General features: G+C 38.3%; 1 long non-coding RNA gene across 1 annotated transcript; it reads left to right on the forward strand.

The window, feature by feature from the left end:
• The first annotated feature begins 392 nt into the window (after positions 1-392).
• LOC105921842 lies at positions 393-9,161 on the forward strand. Its single transcript, XR_001165542.3, has 4 exons — positions 393-447; positions 4,304-4,330; positions 4,419-4,604; positions 7,114-9,161. It is a non-coding gene; the product is annotated as an uncharacterized LOC105921842 (long non-coding RNA).
• The last annotated feature ends 3,574 nt before the right edge of the window (positions 9,162-12,735 follow it).

The raw sequence follows: 12,735 nt of genomic DNA on the forward strand, positions 1-12,735 counted from the left end.
GCATTAAAAATTGCTTAACTCCAAGTACATAGCAAAATATAATTAAGTGCTAAAAAGGAGGATTTTGCATGATATATCCCCTTTTAAAGAAAAAATTAATTTGAAAAAAACAAACAAAGTCACAACAGAAATCACACATCTAGGAAGAAATTCTTTATTATGGTACGAAAAAGAAAGAAAAGAGTAGAATCTACACCAGTGATGCAAATTGAATGAAATCACTTACACTGTGTTTTAATTTTTGCCATTATTATCCTTACTTACATAAGACATTCAAGTGAGCTGTTACACAGTAAATGCCCTGATGTGATTGGTTGGGTTACCTGTAAGCTACGTGGCTTGTTAGTCTATAAGTGAAAGTGAAAGTGTCTACTGACATGTTAATCCAGCAGCGGCTGTCACTGTCTCAGCAGGAGCACCAGCAGCACCAAAAGTAACACCGCAAAGGTAACAATCGAGCTTTTTAACAATTGCATTGATGATGAATATTAATTTGACAGAGTAACAAAAGTCATATAATTCAAGCATATATTTAATGTTATTTTGATAATTATGGCCATGTCCTGTTCCTCAAAAAAACTTTAATGCAGAAAGATCCAGAAAGCTTGATCACTGTGCAGTTTTTCAGAACAGAGAAGCTTCCCCCCACAACAAGGAGGGTAAACCATGAGATGTCATTGTTAATTCACCTGATCGTTAAGAGACTGTCGTATCTAAGTACAGTAATGGAAAGTTAAGTACAGGAAAAAATATAGTTTAATGAAAAAGCCGAAGCCTTAAAGGTCCCATGAAATCACTGTATAAACCATTTCATGTAGTCGATATTGGTGCATATGTAATTTTTTCAAAGAATTTCGTAAAAAAAAGAACACCAGCTGGTTGTTTTGTCAGGCCAAAGGTCCCTCCTCAGTATAAAGAATGGTTGTGATAATGATATGAAGCTCTACTAAGTTGACAAACCTTTTTTACATTTGACAAATGACTACAATCGGAGGCGGTCAATTCTTAACGCACAATGTTATATAATCATATTTTAGCTGTGCCACAGTAATAATTGAACTAGTTTGTTAAGTGAAGTCATTTTTGTTTTAATTTCTTTATTATTATCGTCATCTATGGTTTAGTTGTTCCTGGGTTTTTAAAAATGTCCAGTTGAAAGCCTCCCTCTCTCTCTTCCCTGCGCAGCCTGATTGGTTCCACCTGTCAGGCTGCAATTATCACTGATTTGTTTCCACCTGTTGTCACCTCTATATACACCCACCTCATTCTTTTCTCGTTGCCTGTCTGTAGCGTTCAACTCCTGCTCAGTTTCAGCCAGTATTCCTGTGTCAGCTTTGTTTTGTTCAGTCAGCCAGAAGACTTGTCAGCTCTGTTCCAGCTCACCCTTGGCCAGAGACACTGTTCCAGCCGTCTTCTACCATAGAAGGATTGAGAGGATATGCCAGCAGTGGTCGACAGGGGTGGCTGTTTGTTGGCCATCTTGGATTCAGAAGAAATTTACTTGCAGTTACAATGCCTGACCACTGAATTTACCTCAATGGTGTGTGGCAGCAGAGAGCATTCTAGACACTAATATGCAGTTTTACCATAGAAACCATAGAATTAAAGAGATATTTACTTTTTAGCAGTGTTGTATAAAGAACTGAAATCTCGGAGTCAAGTAAAAGTATAAGTATCTCTCCAAAATATGACTTTGGTAAAAGTCCAAGTCACTGACTGAAATGTTACTTGAGTAAAAGTCTTAAACTATCTGAAATGTCTTGTACTTAAGTATGAAAATTACTGTAAAAATAGATGTACTCAAGTAATGTAATAAAAAGTATAAGTAAAAAGTAAAACAAAGCAAATGCAATTTGTACGACAGTTTTTAGATTTTGGTAAACTTTGAAAGTCAAATTCACTTAAAATAATATAAACAACCAAGTGCAGGAGAAATTTAGACCAAGTTTAGACAGAAAACACAACCTTTTTGTAAGCTTTCAGTTTTCCTTCTTCAAGTAAGGTCAGTGCTATACACCAAGTGCATGCAAAGGGGGTGTATACTAAGAACATGGTTAAGTGATAAACCAGGCTTAGTTAACCCCCCCCCCCCCCTCTACACCTGCTGCCACCACACCACACACACACACCAAAAAAAGTCAAATTAACTGTATACTTCATGCACTGGAAATCTCTGTATTTTATATTGGATATTTTCAACCCATCTATTGAATTTAGTGCACTAGTTGATCTTTTCTTCATAAGAGAACAGCAAGCACTGCAGCCAAAATATGGCCTTTTTTGACCTGCTGTATATTAGCCAGTCCTTAACAATTTGTTTCCCTTTCATTGCAGGAGGTAGAATATGTTAGATACTTTGGGAATTCTGTGCCCTCTGAATCTCTGAAAAAGGCTTTGTTTTTGCCATTAAACGCACAACATTCATTCGATCAGAATCAGTCAATTTGGTTGGCCATAACATGGGATCATTGAAATTTACGCTGTGATCCATCCCCGAGCAACTATGCACAGACTATCCAATCGGGCAGTAAGCCTCTCCACCTGCACTGTCTCTGTTATCGCTAGGAATGGCTCTCTCTGTCTCCTCCTCAAACACACACATTGTCCTAATGGTCAAACCATTTTATGTTTGGGTGGGGGAGTTCATTTTACTGATCATTTTATTTTTTAAATAAGTTGAATCTGCGGGATCTGACATCATCAACGAGTAATAGTTATAATGAATAATATTGATTGTTTTAATAAAACAAGAAAAGAATAATGGTTAATCAAGTGTTTGGTCAATGTAAACGCCCAAGAGGGGTTGAGTTCTACTCATCAACTTAGAAATATTTCATGGCTGTGAAAGAGAAATGTTTGATTGAGCTACTGTATATCCTGTAAGAGATATTAAGTTTATATTAAGGTAGATTTACAACTCATGTTGGAAAGCTTTTGATAAAAGTTTTCCTTTTTTCCGGTTGATATATCATGATTGTTAAAGTGATCTTGTGTGTTATTTGGTTGACTGATTGTACATTTTGTGCGGAGTCGTAAGCGCAAAGTTTTTTGTTTTTTTTTTTGCTTCAGCACAGTAGTGCGCTAACAGCATGTTCTTATGTGTTTAATAGTTCTGTGCTTTTAACATGAGAGAGTTTGAGATTTGGACTTGTTTTTTTCTTTTAAGTTGGACAGGTTTTATGCTGGTTTGGCCTGGAAACCATCCTTGAGATATGGCAACCTGTAGAGCTGTTTTATGACTCAAAAGTCAAGAATAAGCAGACATGCTGATAAACATAAGCGCTGGTGTCAGGCTGAACACTGAAAGAAAAATTCATACCAGCAGAGGTTCTGTAATTACAGCAGGAAGGGAGCACAAGGATCAGAACAAAGCAGAGTTCCCTTCTGCCTGCAGCAACCCAAGTTTTTTCAGTTTGGCAGAGTTTTCCTGCTTGGTTCTGCTCCTTGTGCTCCTAGCAGTCTAGCTAACCCTCCTAGCGTGAATGTTTACTCCAGTGTTGACTTCAATGCTGACGTTTCAAACAGAAATTAATAGCACTGCTTCCAGCTCACTCTCGCTTGCTCTCGCTTGCTTCGTTGTCATTTCTTGTAATTATTTGGTAGTCAGACCGAATATCCATCCCGCTCCACCGACACCGACGGTGACCACCTTCAGAGGCCAGGGTGTCTCTCTGAAGGCTGAACGTCTGACCCAGCGACCCGCCCCTCTCCAGCTGTGATTGGCTAGCACGTTGCCTTCAGTCGTTGATTTGATTGGTTGAATTGTATGATTGACACATTAAAGATAGTACTAATTGAAAGATGGCCACTCCGAGGTTAAAAAACAAACAAATCCACTTCCAGTTCCATTGGGCACGCTGATGCCTCGCTTTTTTTTGTAACGAGTAACTAAACCAAACATTGAAAATGTATTGGAGTAAAAGTATGCAATTAAGTTCGGAAATATAGTGAAGTAAAAGTAATCAAAAAAAATTATACTCAAGAAAAGTACAAAGTACTCCAAAATATACTTAAGTACAGTAGTGAAGTATTTGTACTTCGTTACTATACAACACTGCTTTTTAGTAGCTGTCCACTACAGTGACCGCTATGCACCAGAGGGCTAATGACAGCTTATGACGTGAATCTTTTAGGATCTGTATAAAATGTTTTTAATCTTGATTTGTCTTATACAGTAAACCATATAAAATTGCACCAAGCAAGTTAGAAATAGTACACATATAGTATTGGACAGTGTATTTTTTTAAAGGCCTTGCATAATCACAGAGGGACATTATCATGTTCTTTGTGTTTGTTTCTAAAGGAAGCTACAAGATGCCCTGTCTTTCAAGTGAGTGATCATCCCAGCTCATGTAAATACGGATTGCTCTGTTTTGTTCTGTGCTCATGCCCTTTCTGCTTTATGTTTTGTTAAATAGAACCAGTTAAAGTCGAAACAATCACTAAAGGGGAAACCCTCGGTGCTGATGTAGCTCTGATGAACCAAGTGAAATGGAAAGTTAGGCTGGAGGGAACAAACCAGGGTGGACAATGCACCATTGTTTTCTGCCCAATCACCTCCCGTGTTGGCTCAGATGTGGAGGCAGCCATGCAAAACGTGCCATGTAAGTGATCAACTTTTTCATATAATTTTTCTCTTTCTGCTAAAAAAAGAGAAACAATTTCACTGTGGCACTTCAAGTGTATACAGTATATACACCTTCACAGTGCTGTGAAAAAGTATGTCTTCTGTTTTTTTGTCAAATATTTCAGGTCTTCATACAATTAAAAAGGTCAGACAAAATAAATCCAATGTCAAATAATTTTATTAATTATGTTGGGAGGGGGGAACTTTCCAAAATTCATTAATCTGATTTAAGAACAAACCCCACCTCAACCCTCTGTTACTTAACTGATATCATGAATAGATTGAGACTGATATCTTTCTGTGTGAAAAGTTACAAAGGTATTTGTAACACTTTTAAGCCTCCCAGGGTAATTGGGAGCCATCATCCACAAAGTAAGGAATCAGGGACAAACACAATTATTACATTTTGCTGATAAAATTCCAATTACTCACTTTTTATATGGTGGGGGGATCCAAAACTCACTGGGGGGGATTGTACTATGTGTTGCATCTGGCCTGGGAACCCCTTTGGCTCCTCCAGCATCAGTTGGAGGATGTAGCTGAGGACAGGGATGTCTGGCTTTCCTTGCCTAACCCTTTATGCCTACAACTTTTTTGTTATGCGGAAGAGAATACATGGATGGATGGAATAATGGGTGACCTGCTGTGATGGATGCAACCCTGAATTTTGCTCTCTACCAGAAAAGCTTGAAGAAGAATATGTGGACATCAGTCCATATATTCCACATATATTGGCTGGCGCTGGTCTACAACCACAGCTTGTCATAACTAATCAAGAGGATCTTAAAGATGAATAGAAACATTGAGGGACATGACAGATTGTTAGCTCTGTTTGTAGTCACCGTCCAGAAATCGGTATAAATTGTCCGGCCCGCCGAACAATTTAGTCCGGTCCGGTGGCCAAATGCATTATCATTATCCAACGGCTGTATCTCCTCGCTGCATCGACCGATCTGCACCAGATTTTTTGTGAGTCATGGGCCGGAGCCGTGGCGGTGCGCGAACCCCGCCGGCCGGCACCGCGGCGGTGGCCAATAGGCCGGAGCGCGATTGGCTGCGAGGGCCGATCGACGCCGCTTGCGGCTTTAACATCCTTCATATGCGGCCTATCAGCGTACCTCGAGTCGCTGTTGCACGTTCCATAACAACAATGTTTAAAAACCATGGTTAGGAGACATCTTAGACTTGGAAAAAGCAGTCGTTTTACCGAGTAAAACCAAGGGTAACTACAAGAGTGGAGAAAAACGCATATTTGCCCTGTACGTGATATGACGTCACATTCTAAAAATAGCTCGCTCGCAGAACGCCATTATTAGTGCAATGGAATGTTACTGCTTCATGTCATACATCACACGTCACGGCATGTTCCTACAACGAACTTGGATCAATAGTGACTTGACTCGGACTCAACTCAGATTTATTTATTTTTTTTAATGACTTGGACTTGGCTCGGACTTAAACACTGGAGACTTGAAACTGGACTCGGACTCGAGGCATAGTGACTTGACTACAACACTGGTTCTCCCTGTGCATGCGAGGTTAATTTGCTTCTCTAAATTCTGGTTGTTTGTCCTGTCTGCCTCTGTGTTGCCATGCAATGGACTCCCAACCTGTCCAGGGTGTACCCCGCCTCTCGCCCAGTGAATGCTGGAGATAGGCACCAGCAACCCTTGTGACCTTTATCACCTTTCCCCCTCATTGTCCAACCGTGACCAAACCTGAGATTCAGAAGATTCCTCTATTAGACTTAGACAATAAAGTTTGCACAGGATAATTTATATGGGTTTATATCACCCAGAATAATTTTATGTTTTGATCAAATATTATAATGTTTAGATAAAGATTTAAGGAAAACCTTTATTTTAGGTTACAAATGTGTCATGAGTTACTCTTGTCTCTTACAGTTTTACACCTTATGTTTTTAGGGAGACAAACTGGTATTATCCAGTAAAATTACTCATAGCAGGGTTTGTGTTACAGCATATGTGGAGCTGAAGTCATGGGTCAAATTTCTTTTGACGACAATGGCCTGATTTACAAGAATTTAGAACTGATTTAAACATGACAGCTCTGCTGCTGACTAAGATAGAGTGTTGCTTGGTGGGGGTGGGGGGTGACAATGACATGACAGATCCTAGATTCACCATTGAGTCATCCTGGTTTCATAGTACGTGCAACAATTTGTTTTTTACACCAGTGTTGATATACTTTACTTCTGTGTATAATACGAACAAATACTTAAATTCTCAATTTATGGCCCAATGACAACGATTTAAGCTTAGAGGGTAGTTTTTAGCTTTCTGCCTTCTTGGAAACATGAATTTAGACACTTTTTATTTCCGAAATTACACTCTAAATATTAAATTTAGATTGGTTTAATAGTTAATAGGAGTCCAACAAGGATTCCTTCTGTGAAAAAATATTTGGGGTGTGATGCTTATGTCGTTTTAAGTGGTCATCTGATAATCCTCTTCCTTTTTCTGCAGTGGTTGAAAGGATCATCCTAGTCTTGATGCACCACACCAGAGATCTTGACTACTCAACTGCTGGGACGAAGTGGTCAGATATATATCCAAATATTGACCTGGAAGTTCATGTTCTCTTCCATGAAAGTGTCCCAGGGTTACTCACCTGTTCTAAGAACACGGAGGCCGTCTATCAAATCCAAAAATATTTGGAACCACATGTTCAAAAGGGTTGGCTTTGGAGATTATTACCTATTTTGTTATTATGTGGTATTGTAGTTCTGTTTGTGGTCCTGTTCCTTGTTTTACTGAGGTAAAGCACAGATAAACAAACAAAACACAGTGAGAAATGCAATGGTTCTAGGTTATTCTGCAACAAATGTTTATGCATTAATCAAGTCATCTAAAAAATCTATATTATATTAGAAAAAAAAATTCACAATATACTGCAACATAAATGACATAGGTCAAAGTAAAATGAAGTAAAATGAATTATGTAGAAACTGCAATTAAACAAATTGAACCGTAATTCAATCAGAAGTACAAATTGAAGGAAAAATAACTTGCTTCTAATGAAATATTTCTACGTGAACTATAAATAATTTCCAGTTATTGATAGTTGGTATTATTATTGTTTGTCTGCTTTAAACATGAAACCAAAGCTCTATTGAAGTCTCCCACCCATACAAAAATTATCTGGAGAATCATAGTCTGCATGAGTGCAGCTCACCCAGTCAATTTTCAACATATTGTATTAGGAATCTAACCAGGAGCCAGTGGAGCTGCTGTAAGACTGCAGTGATGTGATGAAAACAGGGTTTTTTGTTAATAATGCAAGCAGCTGCATGCTGAACCAGTTAAAGCTAACAGTGGGATTTTTGAGGAAGACCAACAAAGTAAAAGATTTAAGTAATCGATGTGAGAAGTTGCAATAGTATTGGACACAAGTATATATGGATTGAGGGAAAATAGAGGGACAAAGACAATTAATATTGTGTAGATGAAAATGAGCAGAATGGGAAATGTTATTGATTTTAGGGGTGAAGGCTTTAGTGCTATTGAGGATGACACCCTCACTCTTAACCTGAGGTGAGGAGGAGACTGTAGAACTATCAAGTGAAAGGAAGGAACTGTCAGCTTTGGATAACACAGATCTGGTTCCTACAGGGAGGAGCTCAGTTTTTTCACTTTTTAATTTAAGAAAGTTGGAAATGAAGGGAAGATTTTATTTTAGATAAGCGGGGGTCTAGGCAAGAGGGCAGTTGCATTGTATTTGGCTTACAAGAAAGACAGAGCTGGGTGTCATCTGCATAATTGTGAAAATGGATGTTAAAGTTCTAGAAGATGGCTATGAAGGGGAAAGAAGGTAGATAAGAAAAAGTTGGGGTCCAAGGATAGAGCCCTGGGGAAAGCCGGTTGTAACAAAGGATGTTGACGGGAACTAAAGGATTTAAGTTGTACAAGCTGAGTGTGGCCAGTAAAGTAAGAATCAAACATGTCAAGGGGGTGTATGTGATTCCAGTTGAAGATAATCTGTGGAGAAGGATGGAGTTCGAAATTGTATCGAAGGCAACACACAGATCCAGAGGAATGAGAATGGAAAGTAATCCAGTGTCAGCTGCCATCAGAAGCTCGTTGGTGATTTTTATGAGGGTGGTTTAACTACTGTAGTGCGTACGAAGAACACACTGTAATTCTTTATAAAGGTTATTTGTAAAATGGGAGTGAAGTTGGAAAGCAACTGTTTTTTCTCAGTTTTTTAGTACTTTGGAGATAAAGGCTAATTTTGAAATGGGGGGAGAGTATTTTAGTTGTTGGGATCTGAGCTAGATAGCTTCAGTATTTGAGTGATAATTCCGATTTTGAAGAGGGTAAGAGCAATTCCAGAGGTAAGTGATGAGTGAATTATGGCAGTTTTGAATAGGTGGAGCACTTGAATGCAGGGCTTAATTAGGCCTTTTGGGAATGGATCAAGCATAGAAGTGAAAGATTTAGATTTACAGTTGATGTTGGAGATGCTAGAGCATGCTTCAAAGTAGAAAACTGGAAAATAGTTGACATAAAGGATTTCAAAAGGAAGAGAGGTGATGAGTCGTTTGAGAACAGGTGGGGGGGGGGGGGGGTTGTATGTGATGGCTGGACAATGTTATTGAACTGTGAAAACAAAGTCCTGAAGTTACCTTCACTGGAACAGATAATATCACAATAGCAACTGTATTTAATTTGAGCAGTTAATTCATTTTACTGTACTGTGTGGTACATGTAAGGTAAATGTTGTCAACTTGAACCTCTTCAAAAGAAAACTAGACTAACAATTCACAAAGAAATGGACAAAACTCAGAGGGCAGCGGTAAAACAGGGGGCAGACAGTTTAGAATGTTATTCAAACAGTTATCATAAAGAGGTGCAAGAGGAAAGGATATCCACTTTAATGCCCCTATTTTTTAATGAGATAACTTGCAGAGTCTTAGTTATGGAGAAACAGAGATAAATGTTGAATGTATGGAGGAAATAATCAGCGATTTAAAAATCCTTTGCTGAAAACTTGTAGAGGTTGATGCCAGAGCCAGAGGTCCTGGGGATGAAGTCCAGGGTATGGCCTTTGATGTGTGCGTTTCCAGACAAAGTTACCACCAAGGTGGAACGGTTATTTTTACCTTGGCTAAATTAAGTCTTAAATTAAATTAAACACTTTGTGAGTTTAAATTACCTTTATTTTGTTTGTTAAAATCAAAAACACAATTTTTGGGGGTTTATTTTAGCCATTTAGCCATTTATCATTTTAGACCCAGTTTTAAAAAGACAGGTCCGATCCAGTTTTACTTTTAGGTTGTTTGACTATTTTTATCAAAGAACATCTGGCAATGACTATCAAAAGTAATGTTTTTACATTGATTCACATTAACATGCTTTATCTTTGATCTGCCATGTCACATGTTGATTTAGATGTTTTAGGCATCAGTGTTTTGGTTTTTCACTCACCAACCGAATACACACTCATTGGAAAATCTGTAAAGATCTTTTTATGGGCTGCTTGTTTTTATTAATGTAAAAATAAATTGGAAAATGATACTGTCACCTTACTCACCTATCTTGTTCCATACGTCCACAGACCTAGAAAATTTTTTTTAACTATATACTGTTCCAGATTACTTAAGAAAACTATTTGGGAGTTTCAGCATCTTTGTGCCTCTGTATTATTATTCTCTGTATTATTATCTTTAATTTTTATGTTTTGTTTTATTTGCTGTCATGTTTCATATTTGCCTTCTTCAAGACAAAATTAGACATAAAAACCTAGAAAATTGTACTACTCTTAGAAAACTCAGAAATCTTAAATTCTTGGAATATGCACGGTGACAGGAAGTGACTCTTGTGTTAACATATATATTGTGTAGGCTTACTGTGTAAGGCAGCTGCAACCAGATCATTTTGTTGGATCTTTCCTTTTTGTTTAACCTTATCTTCATTAAATAGTTCCTTAATTAAAGTGTTGTCCCTTTGTCTGTCTGAGGTTTCTCTAAGAATCTCTGGTTGTGCACCAGTAGGTTTGGTTTGACTATGAATAGCTATTAATAACTATCAAACGATGTTATGCAGAAAAATTTTAATTATATTAAAAATTAACAAATCCGGGAAATGCCTGATTATTCTGAAATACTAGTCAAAGGCTATCATTCTCAGTCAGCTATTAGAATACCTGCCTGCAGATGTGTGGTATTATAGAACAATAGATGTTGTGAAATAGCAGACACGCACAAATATACAGAACAAACACAAACAATTTATCTCCAAATACAAGAATTTACTAACAAAATAAATCATCATCCGGTTAAACTTCTTTAGTCAACAAAATTGTCAACTAAGCTTGTAGCATTCAACTAAACTACTACAAATAAGTTAAAAGAATAAGCAAAACCAATGAACTCCAGGAAATAGGAACAGATACTAAAATTGAAACCAATAATATGACGCAGCGATATCACCATTTTGTGTGATTATGTATATTTAAGAACCAAGGTTTAAGGAATTTTGAATGAGGTCAAATTAGCTTTAAATTATTTAAAAACAAAACTGGTTTGTGTTCAAACAACCAATTCCCAATGCACAGCAGAAGGGAAAGTAAAATATTTTCTATTGAAATTATTTTTATTAGAACATTTGCTGAGTTTCAGATGCTGAAGTTGTGATGGTGGACTCTCTAAGTTCCTGGGTGTTCACCTGAACAATAAACTGGACTGGAGCCATAATATTGATGCTCTTTACAAGAGAGTCAGAGCAGAATTTATCTGATGAGAAAGCTGAGATCTTTTGGAGTGCAGAGGACACTCCTGAATACCTTCTGTAACTCTGTTGAGGCGTCAACCTTCTTCTATGGTGTGGTCTGTTGGAGCAGAAAGCTTATCTGTAGCTGAGAGGAAGCGGCTGGATATTCTCATTAGGAGGGCTAGCTTTGTCCTGGGATCCCCTTTGTATCCCGTGCAGGTGGTGGGAGACAAAGGACTGTAAGATTAATACCATCACTGGTGGACAATACCCCATGCATGGAGCTGTTGCAGAGCTGGAGAGCTCTTTTAGTGTCAAACTGCTGCATCCCAGATGCTCTAAGGAGCGCTTCTGCAGGTTGTTCCTCCCAGCTGTATAATTTACGCTGTTCACAACAGACTCAATAACATCATGGCAATTGTTGCACAGGTTCTGATCCAATCATTAAACGTTTACACTGTCTCCCAGATGGTGTTGTAGCTTGCACATGCCTTAGTTATGTCGGGCCGCTGCTGCACTATCATGCAAATTGGATATTATACTACCATGTTTCTGTAAATAGGCTGGATTTTATTCTACTACTTTGTGCAATATCTACTCTGGTATTTGCTTTTTATTCATGGGTTTCAGAAGAGTGACGATGTGCAATGGTGCATACACCATTGCACATCCACTGCAATAATTTTTTATTTCCTGTTTTGTTTTCACTTTTAAACAGTTTCTCAACTAATTTCGCTCAGCAAATAAGGTTTTCAAGTTCCTTCTCTTTTGTCCCCTTTTGGCCTCCAGACAGCAGAGCATATAAATAACAGTGAGACCTTTTAGAAACCAGTGGCAAGCCATCCCTCTCATAGCTGGGCCTTCTCTTCCCAGCTGAGAGTCGTAACCCAGTACTGGCCCTTCCACCCCAAACACCACCACTGACAGGCAAACTCACAAAGCTGCTTGCAGTTGTAACTGATAACTTTGTAAGCCCTTACTTGAGCAAAAACTTTAACTATTTTTGATCACATAGTCATAGATTAAGCATAAATGAGGAACATCAATTATCTCTGTGCTCATCCACAGCCTTAATCAGACAAACCACAGCCTTAATCCTATGCTTTTTGCTCCTTTACAAAATTCCTTTCGACATCACGGGATATTTGTGAAGGTCTCTATGTACACATTTATTCTCCACCTATGATGCCTACTTGAAAGCAAAGGTCCAAACTTAGCTCTGGTGGAGTGCAGAAAAGTTTACCAGAGTCTGTGTGTACTCCCTTGCAACATTACTGGGCTTTGAACCTTATAGCTTGAGCAACCTAGGCTTTTTTGGGGACTAGAAATAGGAGCCTGTTGGGTGACAGCCAAATTTTAAAATCCTTCGCGGAAGCA

Source organism: Fundulus heteroclitus, unplaced genomic scaffold (assembly GCF_011125445.2).
Source record: "Fundulus heteroclitus isolate FHET01 unplaced genomic scaffold, MU-UCD_Fhet_4.1 scaffold_676, whole genome shotgun sequence".
NCBI lineage: Eukaryota > Metazoa > Chordata > Actinopteri > Cyprinodontiformes > Fundulidae > Fundulus > Fundulus heteroclitus.